General features: G+C 44.0%; 1 protein-coding gene and 1 long non-coding RNA gene across 3 annotated transcripts in view; both read right to left on the reverse strand.

Annotated features, from left to right (window-relative positions):
- The window catches only part of PRKCB (protein kinase C beta), a 297,800-nt gene that overhangs the window by 227,019 nt on the left and 48,035 nt on the right, over positions 1-22,746 (reverse strand). The gene's annotated exons all lie outside the window — the stretch shown is intronic.
- On the reverse strand, positions 1,889-21,361 carry LOC116657600. Its single transcript, XR_004312765.1, has 3 exons — positions 17,933-21,361; positions 17,298-17,300; positions 1,889-1,898 (listed from the first exon to the last, which is right to left on the reverse strand). It is a non-coding gene; the product is annotated as an uncharacterized LOC116657600 (long non-coding RNA).

Consider the following 22,746-nt stretch of genomic DNA (forward strand, 5'->3'; position numbering starts at 1 on the left):
AGAAATACAGACGTTCAGTCGTACAGTGGTCACTAGGTCAAAGATTCTGATTCTCCCTCCTGCCAAGCATATAGCAGTATGGTACCTGCCCACCTGCTCTGAAGGTAGGTGTGGTCCTGCATCTTGTTTTGGACAACGATATGTGTTTGGCAGTGATGGGTACTGCCAGAACGAGGTTCAAGAACCACTACAAGACTTGTCCAGATCCCCCTTCCTTCCTCAATGATGATGGAAGTATACTTCAAAACAAGAGTGTCTGTTGGCCAGGTCCTTTCACGATGAGCATCCTTTCCCCTCCCACACTAGCCAAGCCATGCCGATCACAGCTGGGACTAGAAATAATGCCAGGAACTACAGTGATGTCAACATCAACTCACTATTAGGAGAAACTCTGATGTTTAGAGCCACCCAAACATATCACTTTGAGAGCAGTATGTTAGTCATGCAAGAAAGGACGGTCACCACGATATGCTGTGAAGCTTTAGATGGTACACTGAGTACTTACTTAACCTTCTGTTAATAACAACACCACATATCCCTCTGAAGAACTACCCCTTTCCCACTCTTGGTCCACATCATTCAGGTGGTGTTAATTCTACTCTGAATTGCAAGAGTGCACAAGGCTGGCCAGAGCATTACTTTCTCACTGGCCCTGGTAGCCGATTCAGAGGTAGTGAAATACAAGAGAGATGAAGGTACTCTTCCGTGTATGAACTTGAACCTAGAGGAAATGTGGGTAGAGTTTCCACTGTCATCTTGCCATAGTGAGGGGAGGTTCTTCTAAGAAGGGAGCTTACAGAGAAGAAGTAGAGATGGAATGAGAAAAACCATGTCCTGGTAACATAATGAGCTCCTGGATCAAACTATACCTGAAGGCAGATATCCTTAGATTTTTCAGTTAGATGAAGCAATGAATTTCCTTCTGAATTAAGCTAGTCATCTGGTATCCCTTTTAACAAGGCACCCATTTGCCAGCTCAACATGAGCCCGACCACCATCATTGTTTTGCACCCAACTCACTTCACTCATTTATGTCTCCTGCCTGGATCCCGTAGGATTTGAGTTTACAACCCTTTTACATTTACATATGTGTCCACAGATAAATATGAACATGTCATTTTAATCAGTCAATGTTTTTTTTGACATTCAATTTCAATGTTTTCATGGCCTTACATCACTGTTCCACGTACCATAACACCAAACATCTCAGTCAGTAATTAACCACGCACTGCCATGCCCCCAAGCCTTTGCCCATACTGTTCCCCCTGCTTGTCCTGTCCTTTACCTAAGCCTTTGTTGACAGGAATTCAAAAGAGCCTGTAAGATTCAATTCAAACACCTTCTCGTGATGCCTGCCTTGATGCCAGCCCAAGAATCATGACTCAACTAATGGTTCATTCCCCAGCATTCTCCTACTGTGAGGGCCCATCACATTAGCCCTTAGTTCTCCCCACTTTGCAGCATGCTTTTGTAGGAAACAGGCTGTCTCTTCATAAGACCAGTAGCTTTCCAAGGACAAAGATTGTCTCTAGCACCTAAATAAAAACTTACAACCACTCAGGAGGTGCCAGTGTTTTACCTGCTTTTTCTCATTTAAACCCCACCACAACCCCTAGGAGGTGGGTCCTAGTAATGTCCCCACTTGAAAGATGAGGGAACTGAGGCTTAGAAAGACTCAAAGCTCAAGAGCAGTTTTCTTAACCACTCTGCTGACAGGGCTTGCTGCCTCCATTACCCCGTGCTTAGAAGGCAGTGGAATCTATAGGGTGAAACAGAACTTTTCCACGAAATTCTGCAGGACTCTGGAAGGACTGCCTCTCCCTCTTCCATCCCCCTTCCCCAGACTCTGCCCTAAGCCCTGAGGGGCCCGCAATGGCTTGTCTTGCCCACTCTCTTCCCTGGGAGCCTGCAGAGGACGCCCCTCTCTGCTCCCACATGCCGCCTGACAGCGGAGCTGGGTAACCTTCTCTCATCACACGAGCATTTCCAGCAGCCCTGCTTCCCTCTGAAATTACATTAAATTGTTCCATTAGTGTCAAAAAAGGAAGATGCATGATACTTTTATGAATTTCCTTTTATAAAAAAGTTATCTGCAGAACTGTGCTCGCGCTGATGGCTTCCAGAAAGTTGGAGGTTATTTGGGGGCAGAATGTATTTGCAGAAAACCCACAAAATCAGTCTAAATGCCGGAGTTTATTCCAGCCGATTTGCCTGAATCAATACAGATGTGATAATGCAAAATCATGGAAGCTGACTTGAACAGACATTTCTCCAAAGATGATACACAAATAGCCAAAAAGCACATGAAGAGATGTTTAACATCACTCATCAGGAGGGAAATACAAACCAAAACCACAATGAGATACCACCTCACATCCATTAAGATGGCTAATATCAGAAAAAAAAAAAAAAAAAAAAAACCAAAAAACCCAGAAAATAAGAAGTGTTGGTGAGGATATGGAGAAACTGAAACCCTTATAGACTGCTGGTGGGAATGCAACATGGTGCAATCACTATGGAAAACAGTATGGAGATTCCTCAAAAAATAAAAAATAGAATTATCATCTGATTCAGCAATTCTACTTCTGTGTATACAGCCAAAAGAATAAAAGCACGGCTTGAAGACATATCTGTACACCCGTGTTCATAGCAACATTATTCACAATAGTCAGAAGGTCTCAGAAGCAACCCCAGTGCCCAACAATGAATGAATGGATAAACAAATTGTGGCAGACGCATACAGTAGAATATTATGCAGTCTTAAAAAGGAAATAGATTCTGACACAAGCTACAACATGGGTGAACCCTCAAGACATTATAAGTGAAATAAGTCAGCCCCCAAAATACAAATCCTTTCACGAGGAACCTAGAGTCGTCAAAATCATAGAGACAGAAAGCAGACTAGTGGTAGCCAGAGACTGGAGGGAGGGGGGAGTGGGGAGTTGTTTAGTGGACATGCTTTTAGTTTTGCAAGATGAAAAGAGTTCTGTACACCTAGAAATGGTTAAGATGGTAAATTTTATGTTGTGGGTATTTTACCACAATTTCTTAAAAACCATGAAAGTCAGTACATATTCTCTCGTTATGATAAAATGATACAACCCAGAAAGGAGCTCGGGGAACACTTCATCCACGCCCTGTGGAGCAGAGGGGTTTGGGTTGGAGTTGGTGGGGCAGGGGCTGGAGACAAGTTGTTGGGAGCAAGCTGCTATTCCCAGTGAGACTCTGTCCCTAATACCAAAGACCATGAGGCTCAGAAACCTCATAGGAGGCCCTGCAGCTCCCCCTACACAGCACGTGGGGGAGGAGAGATGCTGAGTGGAGCAGAGGAACAGCCAAGAACATCACACGGTAGGAGAAGGGCTGGGTGCTCCAGCGGCTTTGAGCTGCTGAGGCAGAGGGGGAGGGATGGCTTTCAGGAGAATGATGGCTTACGGGAGACTGATGAAGGAAAGCAGGAAGATAAGGATGTTCCCCTCCATCCCCGCTCCCTCTACCCTCTGCCACTTCTGGGTATCTAAGCTGACAAAGCAAATTTCCAGAGATCTGAACTTTTCCTTCTCCTTTAGTCAGACTGAAAGTGGCAAAAAAAAAAGAAACGCCCAAACTCTTGCAAAACCCATCTCAACAGTCAATATTGGACAAAAAACAGGAAAGCCCCTTTGTGCATTCACTAGCCAAAAGTATTTATTACCTCCAATTACAAATCACACATGATCTCTGTCCGATGGAGAATAATTTTGTCTCTAAAATTATAAATTCACAATGCATAGAAAATGCTATGAAGGACACGTGTTTGTCACATTGATGAAGACTAAGGGTGAGCAGTGGGTGGGGGTCCTTCTGGGGCAAATCTGTTAGATACATACTTAATGTCCATCACCCCTCCCTTCTTACTAACAGAATCCTGACATTGTTCAATGTTCTAAGATAAAAATATTCTAACTGCCAGCCTCACTTTCAGTCCTGGCCAATACAAGTATAGATGGATTCCCTGGGAAGAGTATCACTATCCCTTCTCAAGTGAAAAAGACAACGCTTCACAAGGAAAAGAGATTTAGTCATTCCATATTCTGCATACCTGGAATGCAGATTAAATGCTTGGAGTTTCTGCAGCCGTTCTGTGACTATGAGAAAGAAAACTACCTTCTAAGGCTGGTGGAGCAGAAAGAACAAAGGAACCGGAGTCCTTAATGACATCATTTATCTGCTCTACAAGCTCTGGTTTAACCTCCATTCTTACCTGCCTTTTTTTCTTTTTGCTTGATCCTACTTTCTTATTTCTGCAATCCTGGTATGTTGCTTTAGCATAATAAGAAAAGCTAATAAAATATACTTCATTTTGAAATATAAAGATATCTGGTTATATAGCAAATCATGAAAATATATTTAGGCACTCTATCCAGAATTTTTATCAGACTCCAGGAAACTTTGGAGATTTTTTTTCCAGATTCTTCCATTACTCTGTTCTAACATGAACATTTATAAGTAATGTTATTAGATTTGGTTTTGGATGTATCCTAGGAAACATTCCAAAAGTTAACAGAGCTACAGTTGCTTTCTTCCAGAAACAACGTTACCTATGTATCCTCAGGGAGTTATATCCCTTACATCACACTGTGATTGAGGCTTAGAAATATACTTGATGGGTAATCTAGTTACCTGACTCTTTAAAAACAAAATAGTGATTTTAAACAACAAAACTAATGGATCATCTTCAAAATATTCATCTTAGAAGATGTAATAAAGAAAACTGGGTCTGAATGAAATTCCTAAAGAGGTATACCAGAAACATTTTCAAGCCATGACAGGTGCATTAGAGTAAGTGAGTCATCAAATTATGTTCAATACACAGCATCACACAGATCTTTAAAGCTAAAAGTGTAAAGGCTATGAACTTCTCTCTAAGCACAGCATCAGCTGATCTCCTACTTTTTGTATATACAACTCTATTTTTCTTCATTCAGAAACCTCCCTGCAATGATAGTTTTGAGTCTTATTTGATCAAATAGTTATTTAAGACTGCAACTATTAACCACTTGCTGGTTAAGTTTGGTTGGATATTTGTTGCATTCCAGCCCTCACAAAATAGGTAACATAGTAGAGAATGAGTATTCATTCTTCACTTGATTCCACTCAAGAATGAAAACTTGGTCATGTGGAATTGACTCAAATTCAGGGGGAAAGTAACAGGGCAAGTCTCTTCGAGTGGACCTAGTCTAATCTATCCACGACAGGACATTACGACCTGGATTTTCCCACAGAAACCCTCTCAGCTTCTCCATCACCTCCATCCCAGTTTCCTTTATATGCTTGTGCTTCCCTCCAAGTGTGGGGAATGCCCCCATTCCTGCATCAAGTCACCTCTCCTCTTTGGAGTCACGAGACTCATTCACACACACAAAACAAGTCCCACCAATCACTCTAGGAGGTTTTCACTGTCCTTGCTGACAACCCCCACTCATTAAGACCGCATACTTTCCTCTCATCACACTAACTTGAAGGGTTTCCTCGACCTATTCAAACCTTCTGGGCTAGCAACATAAGACCACCAGGGAAGACAAAGAGGTCAAATATGAAATGCTTTGATGAGTCCATCACATGCCTTCAATTTGGAGGCAAGTGGATGTCTCTAAGGCAGACACAGAATTCTTTCCCACTTTAAATCAGCTTTTTCAGATCACTTACCCTCTGACACCCCTCAACCTCTTGCCAGAAAGTGTAAGAAACATCTGATCCTCTCTCTGGGCCTCTGTTGAAAGCATTTTCTCAACCAAGTAGAAATGAAGGTCAGTGCCTCTGTTTTGAATGTGGTCCATCTGGAGAACGGCTGATAAGTCACAAATGGCCTTTTGCCAGTGACCACCACCTGGCATGTGGCTCACCAGCTCTGCTCTTTGTCACTCAGATCTGTCAGGGCCAATCCCATTCATAATCTGGACCTGTGGTCCCTCCTAATCTCTGAATGGGCATCCTTCCTTTGGCTGCCCCTGGCCAGGACAGATGGACAAGGAGCTTGGACAAAACCACAGGAAAGGTTTTGCTGAGCCTTACATTCCAATTTAAAAAATACACCAAGGATATCCATACCACAGACCACCATGCAGTCATAAAATACAACAAGGACATTCTTTACGTACCGATATGGGACAAACTCCAAGGTATATTAAGTTTAAAAAGCAAGGTAAGTTAATTTTGAATGTGTGTGTTTTGGGGACAGAAAATAAATGTTTATGATTTGCATGTATAATATGGACTACTTCCAGGAGTACACACAAGAGACTGGTAGTATTGGTTGCTATAGATAAACTGAGTGATCAAGGACCAAGGGTGGGAGAGAGACTTTTCAAGGTAAACCTTGTTGTACCTTTTTAATTTTGAACTAGTGAATGTATGTAACTATTTGAAATTTAATCTAATTTAAACCTTCTCAAAAAGAGATCACAGATACAGCCATATAATAGGAGATAATGATTCCTGAGGAAACATGCCACTGATCTGTATTCCCTGCCTTGGAAAGATGTTCATATTACATTAATTGCGGGGGATGAAAAGCAGATTTCAGAATAATGTGTTTTAATTTTTGGTTTCTCATTTTAACTTACAATGCATATAAATGTTGATTAAAATCGGTGAGAAGATACACCAAAATGTTAATAATTGCTTTTTCCCCACGTAGTGGAATACGGGTGATTTTTATCTTCTTCTCTTGGTATGTCTTCATTTTCTAATTGTTCCATAATAGGCAAGCAGTTGAGAATTTTTTAACATTTGTGAATTAAAAAAAAAAAAAGAAAAATCCATCTTTACACTTTGGTTCTACACACACACACACACACACACGCAGCTCCTTCTTAGGCAGGGCAGGGGTTCTGACACCAACACTGCAGGACCTCATGGCATACACCTTATTTGGAGGGAAGGCAGAAGGGCCTCCAGGAAACATCTCCTCCTTCGGCCAGAAGCAGAGTCAGGGAGGCAAGATTTTTAAAGGCAGAGCTGTAAACTTCAACATCAAATAAGCAGCCGGGCTCTCATTTCAGCCATGTAAACAGTAATGTGTATTCATTAAAACTGCATTAGTCTAAGGAGTCCCCAGAGATCGGGGCTAACATGCTGGGGGTGGGGAAAGAAGCTGCCAGTTGCACCTGCTGTTTCCTAAGGCAATGCAAACAGTCACCACCAGAGAAGGGCCACCCAGGGGGGGCTTCAGGGCTCCCTTCAGTTTTCTTAAAGGTAAACAAAGATTGAGAAAAATAAAGCAATCAGGGCCCCCAAACATCCGGCCTGCCTGGCCCCAACTTTTCCTGTTAAATGGTTCTCGAGGAAAATGTATGCTCAAAAGTCCAGGCTTAGCGGGCACCCCCAGCACAGTCCATGGCAGAGCTGGACTGGGCCATGAGGAGGGCGTCACAGGCGGCCCTCTTCCCCTTCCCCTTCCCCTAGAGGCCAGGCATCACCTGAACGAGTGAAACCAACCAGGCACCGGGGCTGTGGCCAACATGCATTGTGGCTTACTGTTCTAATGGCTGTACACGTCTTAACTCACTGAAACCTCCCGAAGTACCCATCCTGTGAGGTAGGTACTATTACCATCCTCATTCACGCGTAAAGAAAAAGAGCCACAGAGAAGTTAAATAATCTGCCCGGGGATGCCCAGCTACGTGGCAGCGCTCAGACCTGCAAGCGAGTCTCCCTTTATAGCCCACAATCTTGGTCACAGCATCATTCTGCTTCTTCCAAATCTTGCCAAGCATCCAATTCAAACCAAAGCTTTAAGATGAGGACCTGTGACCCTGTGCCAAGGATCTTCTGCGTAGCTAATGAGAGTGGGAACTACAATTACCAAATCCACAAATGCGAACAGTAAGCTGTATTTGCCCCATTGCATGGATTAAGCAACTGAGACTTGAAGGCTTGGGTATATTTCCACAGGCCAGGAAGCACGCTCAGCCCCATGACAGGAATGGAGGGTGGGCCAACCTCTGCCCCCAGGAAGGTGGCACAAAGAGGGCACAACTTAAACTTAGGAAACCCAGAAGAGTGACAACAGCCCCCAGAGGCAGGAAACAATGTGTCCTTTGCAGTCCCGGTTGCACAAAGCCAAAAATCACCTGAGCAGGAATTCTGAGATCAATGACAAGAGAAGGAGCCGGGAGGTTCCAATAGATGCCCCAATCCTTCCCCCACGGAGCCCGTGCTTCCTCCTCCCTCTCCTAAGATATCTCAATCCAGAGTTTTCAAGGTTAGTAAGTCTGATGTGAACTGTTTTTGTCACATCACACACTTCTCCCACACTCACAAATGACTTCCCCAAAGCCTCAGGAAGACGGAGCCTCGGGAAGGCTCACAGCTCCAGATCTGCCTCTGCACCCAATGACAGACACCACTGAGGGCTCGGATCCCAGGGACCCCACCTGGACTGCCTCCCTCCCCCACAGTACTGCTGTTATATGACCCTCCCCCGGCGCTCCTGTCCACTGGCCACCAGGACTAAGCTAGGCCAATCAGATTCTTTTGCAGACTTTAGAACGGAGGCTGAGTTTCCAGGGGAAGGACTGAAACAGCTATGGGACATCACCCTCCATCAATTGTGCAGAGTGCAAGACAAGAGAAGCGAGGAGGCGAGAATGATGAATAGATGAGGGGTAGAAATGAGAGATGGAGGTCTCAACGGTCTTCCAGTTCCCAGTTCTCTTCCTTCCCTTCAGACAGGCAGACCAGCCTCTCGGACCCCAGTCATGTCCCTGCATTCTTGTGCTAGATTCCCCTTCGAGTGTTAGCTGACTCGAGTTGGTTTCTGTTTCTTGCAACCAAAAAAGGTTAACTAACACAACACCTCTCCCTCTCTCTCCTGGGACGTGAAGCCCTCTGGCTAAAACACCCAAACAGCTGGAAAGAAGCTAACTGAAGGGTAAGCTACAGGCCAAAAGTAACACAAATAGGGTGAGAGCAAACACTGGGGCTGGGTCCAGGCTGAGGAGGGTGCTCCAAGGGAGGTCAGTTTCAGCAAGTGTCTTTTAAGCACCTATTTGGCAAGGCTGTGCTGTTATGGGGAACAACAGACCACTCAAGTATAGACCCTGTCGTCAAGAGCTTATAGTGAAGAGCAAATATTCACCACAGAATGTGAAAAGGAATATATGCAGGTATATGGATGTCTGAAACATTATGCCGTACACCAGAAATTGACACACATTGTAAACTGACTATACTTCAATTAAAAAAAAAAATCATCATCTAGAGAAACAGACTCGCCCTCAGTGAGAAATAAGAGGGAAAACGTGATAAAGGGTTAAACTGTAGATTCCAAGCAAAAGGTGATTTCTGAGAAGCGGGTGGATCATATCCCAGGACAGGGCGAAAGGCAGCATCTATGAGGAAGGAGAGCTTCCTGGGGACAATGAGAAAACTAGTTTGGCTGCAGTGAGGCTCCAGGGACTGGAAGGACAGCAGGCTGGAGAGACAGGTGGAAAACAGTGCATGGAGGGGGTCGTGTCCAGGTGAGTCCCCACTGTCACATCACTGCACCCCAGTGTCATGATATCCACCACACCCACACAGCACTTGCAAAACTATTCATATTTTTCTTTAAATTGACCTACTTTTTAACTTAAAGTGTTTTTTAAATGGAAAGGGGGTGGGAGTCTTTGGAAGATAATTAGATCGTGAGGGTAGAGCCCCCACGAATGGGATTAGTACCCTTAAGAGAAGAGACCCCGGAGAGCTTGCCTCATCTCTCTCTCTGCTCTTGCCACGTGAGAAGACAGCCATCTGTGAGCCAGGAAGAGAGCCCTCACCACGCTGGCACCCTGATCTCGGACTTCCAGCCTCCGGAACTGTGAGAAACAAATTTTGGTTGGTTGTCACCCTGTCTGTGGTATACCACCCTGAACAGACGAAGACGCTTGTAACAGAGAAACGTGGGGAAAAAACCTCAAACGGCAGGAGGACTTGGTCGAGTGAAATAAGGCCCATCGGCACAAAACAGTAGTTCACACCATGGAAAACCCCAGTCACAGAAAGGGAGCTATTAACACGGAAAGCAGATCATGAGCCATGAGGAGAGAAGAACAACTGACGTGGGGTCTGCAGTCTGGATTTGTTCATCCCCCAAATACCCCAAGGAGGCATTAAGAGTTAATTGTGTGTATGCATGTATATGCGTGCCTGGGACATTATGCTGCACACCAGAAACTGACACGTTGTAACTGACTATACTTCAATTAAAAAAAAAAAAAAGTCAATTGTGTGCCAGGCACTGTTTTAGGCACTCTGCATGAAACAAAGCAAACTCCTGCCCTGGGAGGAATGTATATTCTAGTGGGCGTGGGGTGAGCATCCTAACGCCATGCAGGGGGAATGGGGGTGGTCCGGGGTGGGGGGGTGACACTGTGCTGTTCTTCATCTTCTTCTTTTTAAACAACTTCATCCCATGGCTTTTCTATATTGAGTAGGTGAGGGGTGTTTTGAAATAAAAGGAAACCCAAACCCCTTAACAAGGCATTCTGAGTCTGGCTCTCTGTCTCCCATCAGAAGCTACCTCCTGTGCTGGAGCCACACCTGGGGAGGGTGTGCGTTGGTCCAACACACTGACTCTGCAAAAGCTGTTCATCTGCCAAAAACACCCTCCCCACACTCTCTGCCTGGCCTATCAAACCCCAGTGGGGCCCCTTCTTCAGATCACTGTCACCCACCTCCATCCCACACAACAGTAATCGTCCCTCCTCTGCAGTTGTCTTGAGTAATCTGGGCCCCACCTCTAGCTGGCTGATCTCTGGAGCCACTGTTCACACCCCAGCCAGTTCCCTCTGAGTTTCTTCTTTCTCCCAGACCCCAGGGATTTCACCCACTTCTCCCTCCTCTTTGCTCTCACTCCCACACCTACCTATTCAATATGGAATTTCTCTCCCCACCTGCCACCCCAACCTCCTCAACTTCCCAAACACACGTGCTTCCAGGCTGCCCCCAAAGGCAAGCCCACGGGACCCGGTTACTCCTAAGACAATAAACTGACACACCTTCAAATCACAAAACTTCTGCCGCCTCAGGTTTCAGAGTCACTGCTCCTGGGGGCATGGCCAGGTGAGGCCCTGTGCCTGGGGGTGCACCTGGCAGGGGAAAAGCCTCAGGCTGGGACTCAGGAAGTCTGGAGAGATTCTCTGCAGGGCCTGGGGAGAACTTTGTTCCTCCCAGAGAGGGCTGGTCGGCTCCTGCCCACCCCCACAGACCCTACTCTCACACCAAATCTGGGGTCTCTGGTCTCTGAGACAGAAAGGCACCTCCCTTCCTGGCTCCTAGAAGTCTGGTGCCCTTGATACCGTGAATGGCAGAATCTCAGGATAAAAAAGAGCTAGACATGCATCTAATCAAGTCTGCACAACCCAGGTCAGATAAAGCAGTGGTTCTCAACCAGAGACAATCTGGGACATTTTGGCAGTGTCTGGAGACATTTTTGATTATCATAAATTGGGGAAGGGTTACTACTGATCTCCAGTGGGTAGAGGCCAAGAATGCTAGTACACATTCTACAACACACAGGACAGCCCCCAATAAAAACTTGTTCAGCCCATTATTTCCAGAATGTATACACAGTTCATACAACTTAATAATTTTTAAAAAAGCAAACAACCCAATCCAAGAATGAGAAAAACATCTAAACAAGCAATTCTCAAATGAAGCCATACAAATGGCCAATAGGCACATGAGAAAATGCTCAATATCGCTATCGGAGAAATGCTCAAAACTACAGTGAGGTATCACCTCACACCAGTCAGAATGGCCATCCTTAAAAAGTCCACAAATGAAAAAAAAAAAAAGTCAACAAATGATAAATTCTGGAGAAGGTGTGGAGAAAAGGGAATCCTCTTACACTGCTGGTAAGAATGTAGTTTGGTGCAGCCACTACAGAAAACAGTATGGTGATTCCTCAAAAGACTAAAAATAGACTTAGCCTATGATCCAGCAATCCCGCTCCTGGGCATATATCCAGAAGGAACCCTACTTCAAAATGACACCTGCACCCCAATGTTCATAGCAGCACTATTTACAATAGACAAGACATGGAAACAACCTAGATGTCCGTCGACAGATGACTGGATAAAGAAGCCATGGTATATTTATACAATGGAAAACTACTCAGCCATAAAAAAGAAGAAACTAATGCCATTTGCAGCAACATGGATGGACCTGGAGATTGTCATTCTAAGTGAAGTAAGCCAGAAAGAGAAAGAAAAATACCATAAGATATCACTTATATGTGGAATCTGAAAAAAAAAGACAAATTAACTTATTTACAAAACAGAAACGAACTCACAGACATGGAAAACAAACTATGGTTATTGGTGGGAAAGAGGGTGGGAAGGGATAAATTGGGAGTTTGACATTTGCAGATACTAATATATATAAAATAAACAACAAGTTCATACTGTATAGCACAGGGAACTATATTCAATATCTTGTAGTAATTTATGGTGAAAAAGAATAGGAAAATCAATATATGTATGTTCATGTATGACTGAAGCATTGTGCTGTACACCAGAAACTGACACAACATTGTAAACTGACTATATTTCAAAAAATATATATATATATACATACATAAAATAGATAAACAACAAGTTTATACTGCATAGCACAGGGAACTATGTTTAATATCTTGTAATAACCCATAATGAAAAAGAATATTAAAACAAATATATATGTATATGTATGACTGAACTATTATGCTGTATACTAGAAATTGACACAACATTGTAAACTGACTATACTTCTATTTAAAAAAAAAAGACTTATTCAACCCAAAATGTCAACAGTGCCAAGGTGGAGAAATCTTACTCTAGCTGAACCCCACCCACCACTGGGAACTCACCCCCCCTTCCGCTGCCCAGGCTGCCCTCGGCTCCTGCACACAGAGTTTCTGGCTGACTCGCGGCTGGCCTTGGCTCCACGTCCTCCTTGACGTCACGGCCTCTGCCTCTCCTCAGCTGAAACCTTCTAAAAATCCTTGCTGTTGAGCTGACTCCGGAGACTTTCAGAAAATGAGTACAAAATCTATCCTCCACAATTTAATATATGATTAAGGCGGCATTTCAATTCTGTGGCAAGCGATGGATTATCCAATAAATGGTATTGGGACAACTGGCTGGCCATCTGGTAGAAAATAAAGCTAGATCCTCACCTCCCTCCTAAAACCAAAATAAATTCCAGATGGATTAAAGATTTAAATGCAAAAAAAAAAAAAGTTAAAGTAGTAAAAGAAAATATGGGGGAATTGCTCAGAAATCTCATTGAGGGGGAGTCTTTTCTAAGCAAGACACAAAATGTAGGGTACATGAAAGAAAAGATTCATAAATCTGACTAGCTAAGAATGTTTAAATATCCACAGAATAAAAAATTCCATAATAAACCGATGTTTTCAAAGTTAGAAAATCAACTTTATATACTATATTATTATATATAAAACATACATCAGGCTAAGAGACCGGTTCTTTAATAAATAAAAACCTGTTAAAATCAATGAGGAAGTAGAAAAACAGACAAAAGACAAGAGACAGTTCACAGAAAGAAATACAAAGCACTTTCAAACATAAAAAGGTTCTCAGACGAAAACAAAGGCAAATTAAGGAGACAGTGAGAAAACAGTTTTCCACTGGTCAGGTTGGCAAAATGAAAAGGTCTGAGAGTATTCTGTGCTGGTAAGGATCCAGGGACAATCTGTCTGATGGAAGTGCAAACACACCCACCATGGAAAGAAATGCAGAAGCATCAGCCCACATTTTAAAGCACGTGCCCTTCGCCCAAGTGATCCCAACGCTACATCTATCTTTGTGCACGTATCCAACCCGCACAGGTACTACAGAGAGGACCGTTCATTACCGTATTGATTATAATAGCAGAAGACTTTCAACAATGCCCATATGACCACTGTCAAGGGACCACAGTATTCATCAACGGGAACACTAGGAAACTCTTAAAAATAAATGAAGTGGTTCCATCTATCAATCCCACAAGATCGCAAACCCATGAGGAAAAGCAGTATGTGAAACGGTACTGTATTTCCAGTTGCATAAAGGAAAACGGGTGGGTGCATTCAGTCCTTCATTCGACCAGTTTTTATTAAACTCCTACAATGTGCCAGGCACTGTTCTAGATGCCGGAGATTCCCCCAAGAGTGAGGCCGTCAATATACGCATGAGTTGCGCAAGCTTGGAAAATTTCTAGAAGGAAACACAGGAAACTGATAACCCAGGGGAGGCTCTGGGTTGTCAAATTTGGCAAGTAAAAATACAGGACACCCAGTTAAATTTGAATTTCATAGAAACAATGGATAATTTTGTAGTATAAGTTTGTCCTCTGCCATATCTGGGACATACTTAGACTAAAAAAAAAAAAATTATTCATTGTTTATGCAAACTTCAGGCTTCACTGGGCATCCTGCTAACTGGGCGACCCTACTTTGGAGGTGCAGGGAGGTGGGGGGGATGAAGCATTTGGGAGAGGAAGGAGACTTCCTTCACGTTCTTGTACGTGGAAATATATTGCACTGTTTGGAATTATAATCAGGTGTATGTTTTGCTTTTATTTTTTAAACTGACACAAATGAATAAGAAAGGAGAAGTTCCACGGACGCGAGGCTGCAAAGTGCATTCCTGGCCAGCTCTTGCCCTCAGAGTCAGCCTGGCAGCCCCGCAGCTGCATTCCAGAGCCGGCTGCTTCTGTAAATGGAAGCGCTCTGCTCAGTCCCACACCCAGGCAGCAAGTTAGCAAGCAGGATTCCGAGTTGTGCTTTTGGGGAAAAAAAAAAAAAAACAGGCCCAATACAAAGCAACAAATGTAGAAAACAGTGGAGAAAAGAAACACCAGGCATGATAGAAACTAGCCTTTTCCAAGGGACCACGGAAAAATAAAATGTCGCATTTCTTAAGCAGCCTGGTTTTAAGGATCTCATCTCCATCTGTCCTTGCCTCTTTCTTAGGGTGAGGTTTTATCACTTAAAGTCAGAAAGTGCATTTTATGTCAAGATCCCCCAAACTTTATGTCCCAAACATTTTTTGGAGCACAAACAACAATAATCGATATTTATGAAACACTTACCACATGCCAGGCACTCCTCTAAGCACTTTAACCACTATTAACTCACTTAATTATCTCAACAACCCCATGATATAGATGCTATTAATATCTCTTTTGTACACATGTGTAAACTGAGGCACAGAGAGGCTCAGTAACTAATGAAGATCGCACAGCTGATAAGCAGAAAACCTGGGATTCGAACCCAGATAATCTGACCCCGGAGTCCACACCCTTCATCGCCGGCCAGGCCTGTCATGTCACGTAGGTGGTGAACAAGACCGACACACTCTTGCCCTCATGGGGCTTCTGATTTGCGAGGGGATCTGACCCTCCACAGAACACAGACAAGCGAATGGCAGAAGTGCTGAGTTCTAAGGACAAATGAGAACAGGAAATGAACCACTTGTTCAGTCAGTCAATACATATGTGCCTACTATGCACCCAGCACGGCTCCAGGCCCTAGGGGATGCAGCCAAGAACACGACAAGCAGATTTCGGCATCGTGACGCTACAGCGCAGTGAATATGCAGGAGGAATTCTCTCCTCGTCCCAGTCCAAGCCCCGCTGTCTGTACCTTGCTTGTGAACTGGTTTCCCCTGCCAGCCACCTGCAAAATCTAACCCAGAAACAACCCAGCCTCTTACAGTCCCGAGGCATGAGCTTGATGATTAATTCAGGTGCTGTGTTTCTGAACTCTCAAAATTGAGGCCTCTGCCTGTTTGTGCTCTGACCAAGCTTTGAGAATCTTCGCGCTCATGGGAGAGAAATGAAATGGCAATACTAACGCCTGGATGGACAGAGCAGACCTGTTCAAACATACAGGGGAAAATCAGGACTGAAAGCAGCAGAATCTCCATCTCTCTCTCACACTCAGTCTCTCTATCTCTCTGACACATACATGCGTGCGCGCGCGCACACACACACACACAGAGCTAAGGTTCTCTTCCTGCCCCTACTCACAAAATCGCAGGGCAACATATCTTTCTCCTAAAGAGGAAAACAAAATCAGTGCTCTCCACCACAACCCTCTGAGTGAGAGGAAGGGTTTAGAAATAAAACATGTAAAACTTAAAGTCTAGTTCCTGGGCACATCCGCATCACTAGATGACAGCCATTATCACTACTCTGCAGAAAATGCTGCTGAAGAGTGATCGTCTGGAGCCAGACAACTTCAGTTTTAAGTACTCGCCAGAGGTCAGCTGCGTGAGCTCCCTGCCCCAACTGCTCTGCCTCAGCCTCCCCATCTGTGCAATGGGAACCTTTCATAATAGTGCCTGAACCTCACAGGACAATGAGTTACTGCAGGGGAAAAGGCTTAGGACAGTGCTTGGCACTGAGTAAGTGCTATCTTAATCGCTAGCGTCCACTGCTGCCACTACTATTGTTACCATTTCAAGGTTGTTATGACGAAGCTACTGGTGAACTTCCCAAACAATTTCTGATTAACAACAAAATAGCAGCAGTAAATGGACCACAGTGACGTTAAGACTAGCATCACGGGTTTCCTTCTGAATATATGTCCAGGAGCCCTACTCCAAAATGACACTTGCACCCCAATGTTCATAGCAGCACTATTTACAATAGCCAAGACATGGAAACAGACTAAATGTCCATCAACAGATGACTGGATAAAGAAGATGTGGTATATTTATACAATGGAATACTATTCAGCCATAAAAACCGACAACATAACGCCATTTGCAGCAACATGGATGCTCCTGGAGAATGTCATTCTAAGTGAAGTTAAGCCAGAAAGAGAAAGAAAAATACCATATGAGATCGCTCATATGTGGAATCTAAAACAAACAAACAAAACATAAATACAAAACAGAAACAGACTCATAGACATAGAATACAAACTTGTGGTTGCCAAGAGGGCAGGGGGTGGGAAGGGATAGACTGGGATTTTAAAATGCAGAATAGATAAACAAGATTACACTGCATAGCACAAGGAAATATATACAAGATCCTGTGGTAGCTCACAGCGAAAAAAATGTGACAATGAATATATATATGTTCATGTGTAACTGAAAAATTGTGCTCTATGCTGGAATTTGACACAACATTGTAAAATGATTATAAATCAATAAAAATGTTTAAAAAAAAAAAAAGACAAGCATCAGGGCAAACTGGGGAAAGGGTATACAGGCATTCTTCTATATTAGCTTGGCAACTTTTCCAAAAATCTGAAAGTATTCCCAAATAAAAAAGGCAGAGGCAACGATCTTCTCACTGCCTCCTCAGGTCTTCTCCCTGAGAAGAGAAATCCACGTTTGGGAAGGGACGTAGCATCAACCCCACAGATAAAAGACACACACACCCTCGCCCACCCCACCCCCACAGCCCACCCTCCACTCTGCGAAGCTGCTAATCTACAGGTTGGGACTTCAAATCAAGCCTCTCCCTAAGGGATCGAAATCCCAAAGGGCTCACACCTGGATCTGCCATCAAGTTTCCTCTTTTCTCAATGAATATTTATTGAGCGCCTACTGTATGCCAGGTACCATCCAGGGGCTGGGAAACACAATGAGCAAGACACACTCACTCACAGCCACGGCATCTTTTTGCCCCAGCGATGGGATCTAGAGAATGTATTGGCCAGGTCAGAGTCCTTTGGTGGCCTCCAACACCAGGAAATGGTCACTGCAGGGTTTCTTTTTGGCCACTCGAACCTTTGGACCTCAGAGCAGGTGCTGCTACCAGCCAATTCCTGCAAGAGAGACTTTAGGGGGCAGGTAGAGGGTGGGGGGACCCTCATAAGCTCGGACAACAGTCCGCAGCTTTGGGAAGCTAACCAGGGTTAGGGGCTCCTGGGCGGGTCTGGCAGAAGCCACCCCACTTCCCATTTCATCCCTACTTCGCATTCCAAAGAGATGGGCGGGAGAACGTTGCCATGCCTGTCTTTAAAAGAAGACGCTTCTCCCACGGCTTCCTCCTCTTCGAATTCCCTCATCTATCCTTCTACTCTCTCTCCCCTTCCGCTCCGAGCTGTTTCCTGCAGATAAAAACACCCCACAACTTCCAGTCTGCAGTGAGATTGCAGCCAGCAGGCTCTTAAATGCCGACGCTCCCAATCCAGCAGCAGACGCCCCCGTGGAGTTAACGATATTTTTTTTTCTTCAAGCAAGAGAATCAACGTCTTCTACTTACCCTTAGGAGAAAGCCCACTGGGAAAGAGGGATGGGTGCGATCAATCAGGAAGGACTGGCTGCAGAGAGAGGGTCTCTGGCTGTACAATATGAACCATGAGCAATTTGGAAAAATTATACCTAAAACCTTCATAAGCTCAGAATGACAGACACAGTTAATACTTCCAAACCAACCCTGAGAATTGCATTTTGATTAGGGAACAAAATTCATCTTCTGTATGAGAGAAATCAGTTCCAACGGGGCAGGGGGCCAGGGGCGCAGGCAGAGAAGGAGAGGTGTCCCCTGCAGCTCAGAAACCCCACAGGAGAGGGGCAGGGTCAAGGGCTGGAAATGGGGTGCATGAAGAATGCACGGCACACGTGGGATCAGATAGCATTGTTATCAGAACTCTCCAGCCACACTTAAAACGCACTTGCCCTTTTACCCAGCCATTCCATTTGCAAGATTTTGGATTACAGATGCGCTCACACACGTGTGTCCACAGTCAGGTACCAGGAGATTCACTGCAGCCTTGTTTGTTAGAGCAAAAACTCTGGAAATAGCCTAATGCTCATCACCAGGAGACCAGGAGTCATGGGGCATCCGGAGAAGGGAACACTGTGCAGCTGTTAGAACGATGAAGCAGCTCTATGTGTGCTCATAAGATCTCTAAGATATGTCATCAAGTACAAAAAAGCAACAAGCAAAAAAAGAAAAAAAAATGTGCCTAAGGCTCTATTAAGGGTATAAAAATGACTCACTTGTGGACTATCTCTTTACTAACACATGCAAAACTAGCAACAGTGCTGTCCCTCCAGAGAAGGGAATTGAGAGCCAGGGGACAGGAGTGGAGGGGAAATTTGTTGCTACTGTATACCTTTGTTGCACCTGTAGGAATTCCAACTTTGCACTGTATATTCAAAACAAATGGTTTTAATGGGTAGAAGGCAAATAAAAATACATAGGAAAAGAAGATAAAGGAAGTTATATCAATTAAGATCAACACAGGCATCAACACACACGACACATAATTCTCTAGAAACAGTGATAAATGATACCATCTCCCTCCACTGGTTTTGCAAAATTGGTACTTTGCAGAGTGAGATCAGGGTTTCTCAACCAAAGGCACACTGACATTTTGGACTGGACAGTTCTTTGTTATGAAGCTGACCTGTGAACTGTAAGATGTTTTGCAGTATCCCTGGCCTCTACTTACTAGATTCCAGCAGGAAGCCCCCAGTTGCGACAAACCAAATGTCTCCAGATGAGCGAACTATCCCCTGGGGGCAAACCGCCTGAGGTAGATTATGGGGTCCCAAGGAACAATAACGGTGCCTTCTTTAAAGAGTTCTTATGGATAAATAACCAGAAATGAACAAAAGTAATTTACAAGGTTTTTTTCAAATTTTTACTTACACACACACACAGAGTTTGGCACTGGGGCTGTCTGGATGCCAAGAAGAGCACATCCATCATTCTGTTTACACCAGTGAGTTGATATTTGGTATTTGTAACCAGGGAAATGGCCCTGGTTCTCAGCAAAGAGATTTAGGGGAAATGTCTTCTCAACAGTTCAAGCACAGAGAATGTATTGGTCTCACCAAGAGATAAGGAATGGAATGTTCTGTTTCCCCTAAGCCGTCTGTTCTTTGATAATTACTACCCCTGACCTTCCCTGCCCTCTTCAATGCCAACCAATGTTACAAATGCCAACGGCCAGTCCCTGGTGTCTCAGCTGCCTGAAGGCCAACTCGTGGCTGACATCCCCACCCCCTCCTTCCTTGGGAGCAGATGGAGAAGCAGTTGTTTCACATGCTTGACTGTGCTGAGTGGCAGGCTTTCCACTTCTGCAGAAACTCCAAGAATGACTCCAACAAAGAGGTCATCAACAGGACAGACCCCTAGTCCTGAGCCCCAGGGAGAACGCTCTCTCGCCCAACACTATTCATAAAAGAACAGTAACAGCCACTGTCTCTGGGGGACTCGCTGTGGGCCAGGCCTAGCGTTAAGGACTTCACAGACATGACTTCACTGGATCCTCAAAACAACCCAGTGAGCTAAGTACAGTCATAATCACCCCACTTTACAGACACACAAATTAAGGCACAAGGAGGTTAAGGGGCTTGATCAAAATCACACAGTTAAGGAATTACCTAGTTCCTGGCAGAGAGCAGGTTCTCATTACATGGAAGCTCCTCTTATTACCTGTATTATTATTTTATTATGCATTTTTACCTTCCTCGGTGTTGCCATATTGCTTGTTGTCTCAGGGCCTTTGCACAGGCTGTGCTCTCTGCCTGCAATGCTTTTTCTGCTGACCTTCACCTAGTTTTCATTTAAACTTCCCTCTGTCGAGAAAGACTTCCTTGACCCCCAAAATAAGACAGGTCATCTTGGTACACATTCTCACCCACCCTATTCTTATTTATAGCACTTACTGTAACAGTCACTATATTGGCTTGTCTGTCTCCCCTATTAAATGGTAAGCTCCACGACTGTGGACTTAGACTGTGTCTAATTTGCTCACCACGGGTGAGCACCTAACAGTGTCTGGCATGCAGTAGGTACTCAGTTAAATGCTGGACGGAACATGAATGGAAGGAAGTGATGGAGGGAGGGAGGAAGGGGAAGTGAATAAACAAATAACTGAACTTTGGGCAGGGTCTTAAGAGATCAAGCAATCCAGCCCCTCCTCATCTCATAGTTAAAGACAGGTTCGTGGAGGTTAGGGTCAGATTGGACAGGACCTAGTACTCAGATCTGGTCAGTTGCAGAAAAACTGGTCAGTTCCAGAACCGGGAGGACAAGAGCTTCCAGGTGACAGCTGGCTGAACCAACAGCTGGTGCTTAGGAGAACCCTCAACAGGTAATATCTGCATTTGATTAAGGCTCCACCCAAGACAGCGGGTGCATTTAAATTCACCCCAAGTCCTTTTTTCCAGGCTTATCAAATCGGTCTGATTATCCCTTCAGAAAATCTAAAAAAGCAAAAAAAAAAAAAATTCTTTCACACATCAACGAGCTGTAGTCTTGAGATTCAAAATGCCCTTGCAAACCCACAGGAAACGCTGTTCTTGTGTATCATATCACAGCACGAAGTCCCCACTTCCTTCAGGGGGAAGAATGAAGCCATCTGGCAGGAGTTGCTGTCAGCTCTTTCCCGCCACCCCCTCCTGCTCAGGGCTCTGCAGAGCTCACACATGCGTCCCCCGCCCCCTGGTCCATCCCACTCCAACAGAAGCACCAAGCTGTATCCTCATGGGCCCTCCAGCCTGTTTATACAACTAGATTCTACACTCCAAGGAGTGCCTGTATTATATGGTCAACACCTTGCACAGAGCCTGGCACACAGTAGGCACTCAGTAAATGCTTACTGAATGAATGGATGGATGGACAGAGGGCGTTCCATCTGGCTTTCAGATGCCCTTTCCAACTCCTCATTTGGTAGCCTACATTACGTGTCTTCCTCTCATTCAAAAGCTAATTGTTGAATATAAAAAAGAATTCGGGGGTAGGGGAATGGCTCAGTGGTAGAGCACATGCTTAGCATGCATGAGGTCCTGGGTTCAATCCTCAGTACCTCTATTTTTAAAAAAAATTTTAAGAAAAAAAAAGAATTTAATGGCAGCAACTTTAGAATAAGGCTTTTTCATCTCTCAGGGCCTTTGCACATGCTGATCCGTCTGCCTGGAATGTCCTTCCTCCTGTCTTCACATAGCTAATTCCACCTCTTTCTTAAGGGGTCAGCAGAAACATCACCTACACAAGAAATCCCTCCACAATTAAACTTCCTAAATAGATATCCTCACACATGCTCACTGTTCTCTCCTTGAGCCCCTTATCTGTTTCCTTTATATTTGTTTTTAACTTTCTATTTTTCTATTTTTCTGTTTGTTTTTTTTTTGTTTCTCTCATCCTCTAAGTGGGTTTAATAAGGATACAGACTAGTTCTATATCACACACGTTTCCCACAGCACCTTAGCAGAGTGCCTGCATACAGAATGTGTTCAATGTCTCTTGACTGAATTAATAAGTCAATCAATTTATTAAGAGGGAACACCCCCAAAATAAATATAAGTAAATATAAGGAGTCATGGCACAAAAAGTCTCCTTGAATCATATGAAATAATGTAAATATCAATAACAATTCACGTGAAATCAAGTATATTCCAATTTTTTCATAAAATCCTGGCTATTACATCTTCAAAGGCAGGAGAGTGGATTGCGAGAAGGAAGAAGCGAAAGCTTGAAAACTCTATTATCTTGCAAAAATGTGAATGGGTTGAATTATCCTATTAAAAGACAAAGATTCATTATTTGGAAGGAAAAAAAATCAAAATTCAAATACATACAGCTTACAAGAGGCTTGCAGAAAATCAAATGACACAAAATGACAAAATGAAGATAAAGAAATGAGAAAGCTGCCATGAGTAGAAATAATATCAGACAAATAAAATGTAAAGCACAAAAATGTTACGCAGGACAAAGATAGGTGTTTTGTGTTCATAAAAAGTATATCAATCATATCAGAAGCAATGGTGA

This window comes from Camelus ferus, chromosome 18, assembly GCF_009834535.1.
Source record: "Camelus ferus isolate YT-003-E chromosome 18, BCGSAC_Cfer_1.0, whole genome shotgun sequence".
Classification (NCBI taxonomy): domain Eukaryota; kingdom Metazoa; phylum Chordata; class Mammalia; order Artiodactyla; family Camelidae; genus Camelus; species Camelus ferus.